This window comes from Mizuhopecten yessoensis, unplaced genomic scaffold, assembly GCF_002113885.1.
Source record: "Mizuhopecten yessoensis strain PY_sf001 unplaced genomic scaffold, ASM211388v2 scaffold8937, whole genome shotgun sequence".
In the NCBI taxonomy this organism is placed as follows: Eukaryota; Metazoa; Mollusca; class Bivalvia; order Pectinida; family Pectinidae; genus Mizuhopecten; species Mizuhopecten yessoensis.
The window spans coordinates 336766-346278 of NW_018407797.1; the positions used below are offsets into that span (position 1 = coordinate 336766).

General features: G+C 34.1%; 1 protein-coding gene across 2 annotated transcripts in view; it reads left to right on the forward strand.

Annotated features, from left to right (window-relative positions):
* The first annotated feature begins 543 nt into the window (after positions 1-543).
* Positions 544-9513, forward strand: part of LOC110456874 (excitatory amino acid transporter-like) — a 67782-nt gene continuing 58812 nt past the window's right edge. The window contains exon 1 of one of the 2 annotated variants that reach the window (XM_021507899.1): positions 544-911. The gene's annotated coding sequence lies outside the window, so the exon portion shown is untranslated. Of the gene's footprint in view, positions 912-7791; positions 7979-9513 lie in introns of those variants that run through there. The other variant, XM_021507900.1, reaches the window with a different exon arrangement.

Consider the following 9513-nt stretch of genomic DNA (forward strand, 5'->3'; position numbering starts at 1 on the left):
GATAACTAACTGTTCAAATTTGCACATGCTTTTTGATAATTGATACAGAAATTTCTTTGACATTTTTGGTATGAACAGAATTTTCTTCAACATTTTTGGGTATGACATTCAGCTGCCCATGTAGAAATTCAGATTAATTATAATGAAGACGAAAACAAGAATAGAATCTAAAATGTCAAGAAAATTAATCAATTTTGTAAAGGTGAGCTCCTGATTACCAAGTACCTAAGTACTTGAAATAGCAAGTGGGTTTAAAAAATCGGATATGATAAGGCATCAGAGATTTTTGACATCTCTACACTTAGTTTTCAAACATCACTTCTGCTTCACCTGCAACTCAGACAAGTGTAGACTTTTAAAACACAGTTTTTAATCTTAAACCCTGACAAACTCACAAAAGCTCAGACTGAGTGTTAATCTTTTTTACGAAAAAGATATATATCAAGATATAGGTTTTAAGTGTTTTATCGAAGCGTGTCCCCTGCAGCAGGCCTTATGTTGGTGTAACATGACAATATTTATCTATAGGACAGTGATTCCAGGGTCTTCTCCTAGTAACACTGGGGACCCAACATTTTAAATAGATACGTAACATGTGACTACGCAGGGAAAAAACTGTATTGATTTTACTCGGTGGCTGTATAGAGCCGATTTCTATAGCACACTAAGTCGAGTGCTGCTAGATTTCATGTAAGGGGCAGATTTTAACGTTTTACTTTAAACTGGCTAGAGAAGGACCTCTGTAAGATTCTGACAAAGTGTTAATTCTGCTCACGCAAATAGAATTCGCTCCATTTGGTGAAGCAAAGCGACAGTTTGTAAATTTCACTGACGGGCTTTAATGTGGAGACGGTACATGAAAAGAAATTCTTCTCGCAATAATTCATCCAACTTGCCGAGGATCGCATAAGGTAAGTGGTGTCTGAGTAAACAAAACAATAATTCCCCAATTATTTCTTGCCTTTTTAAATGTATAGGCACGCTGTTACTACCCTGTAATAGATGGGTGATTTACAACACTGGGCAGATCCACACTCTGCTGTAGCCTGTTAGACAATTAAAGAAGAAATCTGTTGATGGAATGTGTATGCATTTTTTCATGTTATAGAATTCTATTTTGAAAGGAATATTATGTAAGCAATTGACAGACGAAAAAATCAATAATCTCTTGAGGACATTTTAATAAATTCTGTAATGACAATTGAATTTTTTTTCTTGCATACCTATGACTCACCGAGTATCCGATGCATTGCATAGATAACATTATAACACATTGCGTAGTATTGCTTTTACACAAAAGCAATATAGAGATGGTTCTTAAAGAGAGACGATAGAGGTTATATGAAGTGTTTTCTGGTGACATGCTTCTGTTTGCTAAAAGCTAGAACATGCATAATACATTATATACATGTATTATATTTGATAATCATGATTAAATTAAGGATGTATGCTATGTACACACTAGGAAATCTCATTCAAAAGAGTTCCACATAGATAAATCTTCTATTCCAAAAAAGCTCAATCCACACCAATAAATCTCCTTTTTAAAAGAGTTCTACTATAAGAAACTTGTAAGATGAAGATTTAAACTGTGTTAATACATTCATTTATAAATGTCTTAAGAGTTAAATTGCTACCTTGCTATACCCGTACAGACCCTTAAATATATTTTATCCCATCCATCGTCCCTTGAAAGGTACACAAGAATGCATGCATTAATTGATAAGATTCAGGTATCCTTCTGTATCATGAGAAAATGCTAATTTATATTGTGTAAGGTAACATATTCCCTTTATGCTCCTGTCAGATAATAAGGTTCCACCTATTTCCTAGCTACACTAACATCTAAAACCCAATGTACAAATACTTGAAGAATTCCATTTCTACAGATATGTTCCTACAGAATATTTATTCTAAGACTTATTGATATGAGATTTCTTTTTTTTTGTAAAAGATCTCTTTCTATATATTTTGATTTTGTTAATCTGTTCACCTGGAATCTTTTTTTTCCGAAATTGACATTCCTATTAGATCTTTTTCCTTGGATATTTTCTGCAAGATTTTGTTCTATAAATATATTCTAGCAGGCTATGAGATCTTTTTCAGTTTGATCTGTTCTTGTGAGATATGTTTCTGCGATACTATCCATGTATCTTTCTTAGCATATTTTTCAATTTTTTTTCTATGTGGTTTATTTTTATGAAATGTGTTCTTCTGTGATCTGTTTTTCAAGATTTATTCCCAGCTGTTTCTGTGAGAATTGTTTCTCTGAGATTTATTGATAAGAAACTATTTCTATGAGAAATGGAATTGTTTCTATGAAAGCTGTTCTATGAAAACTAGTTTTTGAGGACTATTTTTATGAGAACTGTTTCTATGAGAACTATTTCTATGAGAACAATTTATTGGAAATTGTTTTAATGAAAACTGTTTATATGAGGAAAGTTTCTATTGGAAATTGTTGCTATGAGAAATATTTCTATGAGAACTATTTTTTATGGGAACTGTTCGTTTGAAAATTGATTCTATGAAAGCTGGTCTTATGAGAACTATTTTGATGAAGACTATTTCTGTGCAAATTATTCCATGGAACTTATTTCTATGAGAACTGTTTCTATGACAACTATTTCTTTGAAAAGTATTTCTATGAAAACTGTTTCTGAAGTTTGAAGAATTTTAAGCTGACAATACAATTACGATTAGTAAATGTGTGTTTTGTAGAACATCATTTTCTATATGTGACACCCCCTTTAATAACAGGAAGTGAATCATCCATCATACTTGTCACTTCAGCACAGAGTCCCATAAAAGGTCTGTCAGCCACTCTATCAGAAAAGTCCCCAAAACATGTGTTAAACTTACAATAGCGAATCAAATGTTTTCAAACAGTGGTGTATGTTTTTCTACTGACAGAAAAAAACAGAATCTGAATCAGGATTGCTCACCCTGGCACATCAGTGCTGTCATGCATAAAATGTAACCCCCTCCCCTTATAAAAAGTACTATAAGCATGTATATTTCAGAGGTTGACTTATTTTAAAGATTTTCATGCTTTAACTCATTCACCCCTGAAATTGCATTATGACCTATTCCATCCTTTGAATTGGAAGAGTTTAAATGTGCCTTCAGGGGTGAATGAGTTAACTTTTGTGCTAAATTATGATAGCAGTAATTATTGCTTCTGAAAAAAAGTCATCTGTTGCATAAACTGTGGTACACCAATTCATTGATAGGCTTATCAGTTAAAATTCAATTAATTTGCTAAAATTTGAATTTCATTAAAATAAGTGTGTTTACAGCATCAGGTACTTATTATACCTGCAAAAATGTTAACTTTTCACGATGTTTAAACATGTTCTACTTCAAAATATATTATATTCAAATATTATAAACTTAATGCAAAATTATATCTTCATTTTACATCATCTTGCATGAGGGCAAGAGGGTAGTTACTTGCTCTCCCACATATATCTTCATGCTTAACTCATTCAACCCTGAAGACACATTTTAACTCTTCCAATTCAAAGGTTGGAATAGTTCATTATGAAATTTCAGGGGTAAATGAGTTAAAATTGTACAGCTTCTTGGGGGTCCCCCAAAATTCTCCATCATTGGAACCTAGTTTCAATTTGCACCCCCTAAAATCAGTTTGGTCGGGCTTCAGCTTGGAACAGGAGGAGTAAGTTAAGAGAGAAGTTGAGATAAATTTATAATGTAGCAGAGCAAAAAAACTTTCAATGGGCCACACCGAAAGCTCAAATACAGGATCCCCGTATTCTAAACATGCCACATAAGCTACATTGTATGTTGTCACCTGTGATTGGCTTGGTCCAGATTTACTCCAATAAAAATGAATTTGTAAATGTGACAATGTTTCCTGTAGAAAGATTTGAACTGTCAGCCTTTGGATCATTGTTCCCACGCTTTATCAGTTAGGACATTGACCTAGCTAAGTTGTTTAATGCATCAGTTTGTTTTCAAAAGATATTTTACTCATGATGAATTTCATTCAATTTACATGATAAACATGAAACCACATGCTAAGATCTTAAAAAAATGTATGTGATGTAGTAAATTGTGCATGAAATTATTAAGGAAACTATACGCATCAATTTAATCTAATGTCTGTTGCCTAATGTCTATAACTTATTTGTGTTTCAACTATCAACGTAGAAATATGTTTATTTATATAATCAAATTTTGTAATAATTTTTTGTGAATCCTGAAGAATTTAATTGAGCTATTTACGAGTTTAAAAATTCTGCCTGTAACTTAACAATTGATTTTGGATATACTTAACATCTTAAAATAACTGTAACGGTGTGATTTCTTTTCTATACAATATCCGTTCAGTCCTAGATCTCACAATGAACATTATAGATCTCACAATAAACATTATAGATCTCACAATAAACATTATAGATCTCACAACAAACATTCTTGATCTCACAACAAACATTATAGATCTCACAACAAACATTCTAGATCTCACTACAAACATTCTAGATCTCACAACAAGCATTCTAGATCTCACAACAAACATTCTAGATCTCACTACAAACATTCTAGATCTCACAACAAGCGTTCTAGATCTCACAACAAACATTCTAGATCTCACTACAAACATTCTAGATATCACAATAAACATTTTAGATCTCACAACAAACATTCTAGATCTCACTACAAACATTCTAGATATCACAATAAACATTTTAGATCTCACAACAAACATTTTATATCTCATAACAAACATTTTAGATCTACAAACATTCTTGATCTCACAACAAACATTCTAGATGTCACAACAAACATTCTAGATCTCACAATAAACATTCTAGATCTCACAACAACCATTCTAGATCTCACAACAAGCATTCTAGATCTCACAATAAACATTATAGATATCACAACAAACATTATAGATCTCACAATAAACATGATAGATCTCACAATAAACATTATAGATCTCACAACAAACATTCTAAATCTCACAACAAACATTCTAGATCTCACTACAAACATTCTAGATCTCACAACAAGCATTCTAGATCTCACAACAAGCATTCTAGATCTCACAATAAACATTATAGATCTCACACCAAACATTATAGATCTCACAACAAACATTATAGATCTCGCAATAAACATTATAGATCTCACAACAAACATTCTAGATCTCACCACAAGCATTCTAGATCTCACAATAAACATTATAGATATCACAACAAACATTATAGATCTCACAATAAACATGATAGATCTCACAATAAACATTATAGATCTCACACCAAACATTATAGATCTCACAACAAACATTCTTGATCTCACAACAAACACTCTAGATCTCACAACAAGCATTCTAGATCTCACAATAAACATTATAGATCTCACAATAAACACTATAAATCTCACAACAAACATTATAGATCTCACAATGAACATTATAGATCTCACAATAAACATTTTAGATCTCACAACAAACATTTTATATCTCATAACAAACATTTTAGATCTACAAACATTCTGGATCTCACAACAAGCATTCTAGATCTCACAACAAACATTCTAGATCTCACCACAAGCATTCTAGATCTCACAATAAACATTATAGATATCACAACAAACATTATAGATCTCACAATAAACATGATAGATCTCACAATAAACATTATAGATCTCACAACAAACATTCTAGATCTCACAACAAGCATTCTAGATCTCACAACATTTCGTGTTATGTCTACAACCAATGCTGTAGATGGTGCATCAAATATTCTTGACCTAACAACAAACATTCTGGACGTCTCAAACAAAATTTCAGACCTAACAAAAAACAAGGGACATGCTTCAACATTCCAGACATAAGATTAACCACTTTAGACATCACAACATTCATGTTAGGTCTACAACAAATATTCTAGATGTCTCAATAAACACTCTGGACCTTGCAAACAAAACTTTGGACCTCACGAAAAACAAGGGACATGGTTTAACAATATGTTGTAAGCTATGCTAATCCTAGCAAGGAATGCATGGAGAGCGTACCACACCGCCAAAGACACTTAAAATACTTAAGGGGATTGGTTTCCTAGAAAGCTGTAAATGCTGAATGAGTTATTGTGTAGGCACTAATGAGGTGCTGTGGTATATACATACCCTGTAACTAATTATACCACCGAGGATTAACACACTAAAAGGTCACAGTAGCGCCCAGCTTAGCACATACTCTTAAAATCTGCTCGTGGAAGCTTCACTATCTTAGGCTTGCAAAGGAAGAGTTGTTTGGAGTGTTCGCAGCAGTGTCGTCAAGAGCTCACCAGTCGGTTATGATCGCCACATTGCCCACCAATCCCGATGATAATAGTAATTAGCCTCGGAAGTGTCCACAAGACAGATTCATATGGCCTGAAAGCATGCACCGTTTACCCACTTATAAGTATAGGGATTAGAAATCTGTTTTTACAGAATGCTAGACTTCCCTCCATTTTCTGAAGTAATTGTATGTATGCATATATTCTTGGTGACAACAGAGGCAGCTATCAACTCCTCTAAGACCCCAACTCGATTTATAAAATTGCAGTACCTCTCAGTCTTAGCACAGGAAAATGATATGGAAGTGCATTTATACAGCCCAAAAATCATTCATCACATTTACCTAAGAGTTTAAGGATAAGTGGATTTTTTTTTAAAAAAAAATCACTGTTTATATGCTTAATACAGTGCACAATATCAAACATATTTTTATCCGCCCAGGAGGTGGTTATGATGATTCAGCTAAGATTTTATCATTTTTGTTCCAAACTGTCAAGGAAAAAACAACCAAAAGATTTCTATTGACATTCTTGTTGCACTTGTTTCACATGTATAGCTATGTTTCATATGTAGCTATTTTCTGAGATCCTTTTGCATTCATAGCACTGTGGTAACAATGAGATTTGCTTACAGTAGATATGATTTCATATGCACATTGTAACATTCAAGGTTACTGGCCAGAATCACTGTGGTATTTTTCATTACAGTGGCTTATACTGTATTTATTCTGCAATAAGCCCATAGGGTGCCAAAACAAAACTCTAGATCTGACTCAAAGTAGACGGTGGACTTAATGCTTGTGTGGCAGATTTTAATTGTTCATAGGATTACGATCGCCTCCTAGCTTCAAGCTAGAGGGAATACCCTGTAGCTCAGTGTTAGAACGTCCGACTAAGGAACCTGGAGATCGAGGGTCGATCCCCAGTGCAAGCACACTATTCTCTTTCCTGTACACATATTTCTACTGAACTGTATTTGAAATGTGTGGGCTTATTACCAGGCATGGGCTTATTAAAAAAAAAAAAAATGGTACATGCATGCTATATGATGACTTTTATTAAACATGGAGATAATTCCTTATGCATGTTAAGATTTCTGTGCATATACAATCCTAAAGGTATAAATATGAGTATTGAACAGTATTATATCATAATTAGGAAGCTTATTTTAACCATACTGTTACGGTCACATTGAAAACTACACTTCAATCTTTAATATCTTTTATGATGTGAATACGTAATGAAATATTCATTGTGTTGAGGAATGAAAATCTACAAGCTGTGAACGTCATGCTTGAATTAAATTTGATTAGGAATCGTAAATAATAATTAATAGCATGATTTGTTGACATGCTCGCCTGTCAAATTAAAGTTATGAAAGACATGCTACTTACATAAAGGTCACCTGTCATGTTCCGCATGGAAAATCAGGCTCAAAGCAGAAGTTTGTTTGTCAGATAAAAGCCATCTGTATTCATCATAGGTTTCAAACTTTCAACGGATCATGAGTGACTTGATGGGCAGTGAAATTACAGCAAACATCTTCCTTGTTTTTACGCTTTACATGTGAAGATCAAAAGTGTACATTTTGGTTATCTGCATGTTTTCATCTGTGTGTTACCTGTATTATACCTGCATATACCTGCGTTACATGGTGCTTAATTAAGGTATGTATTCTACCTGCATGTACCTGCGTTACATGGTGCTTATATTAATTAAGGTAAGTGGGGGGGGGGGGGCATCCTACGTGTGCTTGCTCACAGTTTCTCTTGTTTTATTTGATCAAAACTTGTCAGTTGGGACACATTCTTCTTTTGAGATTGATGTGAATTCATTGGTTTCTGTGGATTTTTTTTTATATAGCTTTTAAATTATGCAGCTATGGAAAAAGATGGTCTATGGAGACCATGTACACCTTATTTTTATCTTGTACAATTATTGCTGATTTTTTTCTAGATTTGTTTCCACCATTTCTTCTGTATTAAGCCCATCCCCTTGCCACTGCCAAAAAAATAAATTTTGGACCCTCAACCTCAGATCATTATAATATCACTGTAATCAATCGGCCTATCTGGTCAATGGGAAGTACCCTGGCCAGGTCACACGACAGTTGGATCCAAAGCAAAAATAAAGGGAGGTAAATTCATGTGCAAAACACTAAGGTGGAGTTCTCTAGTGTTTTGCCTGTGGGTGGGACAGGGATCCTTAAACCATCTGTGGCAGTGTTTGGAGCAGGGGAAAAAATTGATTTAATTATAAAACTTTTGTATTTTTCAATTTCCTTTTTTCTTTTTTCTTTTTTTTTTTTTAAACATGACCACTTATTCATAAAATCAATAAGCTTCCTGATCCAATATAACTGCAGAACTGTAGAATTATAAAAATAGAAAATCTGAGGAAAAAACAGATTTTTAAATGAAAATTTAAACAGAGCTGTTTGAGACAGAATTTAGAGAACCAATTTTGCATTAATTTCAGCCGCTCGGCCTGTCTGTTGTGTCAAAACGTTGCTCCAGCACATTAAGCGCGGAGTAGAAAGTGTCCTAGAGTGAATTAAGTCTCCGAGGCCACTGATACGCTCGTTCCCTAGAGGCAAACCATGTCTCCCGTAACTCTTGGGGTGAGAAATTCAATTACTGCTTATGACAGGACCGAAATAAAAACAAACGTTGAAGCTATCATAGATAAACACACGTTTTTACATTCAATTAATTATAGTCGAATAGCTCGATAGATTTTTAAAATGTTTTCATGTTGATTCAGTAACAATGAAGAAAACCTGCATTGTTATGTAGAATGACTAAATGTCCTTGGAGTATTCCACACCATCTGTAATGGAAAAAAATCAACAATGCTATTGACAGTGTCTTTATTCAAACTAGGTCATGTAATGACTTCGGCCTTCACATATGAGGAAGTTGTGGGGGCTATCGATTGTGATATGCTAAGTGTAAACAAACATTTATGGGCGGATTGGTCGAGTGGTTAACACTCCGGCCTTCCAACAAGGCGGGCGGGGTTCGATCCCAGAAGTCGCCGTACGCATGGAATATTAGAGAAAGTGTTTTTCTCCTGCCCACACAACTCCAACAACCCAGGTGGAGTATAAAATGGTCTGGGGTGGGTGTTGCGGTATCTGTGCTGTAGCATTCAAGTGAGGTGGCACTATAAATGATACCGTTGGAAGCACGGTCCCACTACA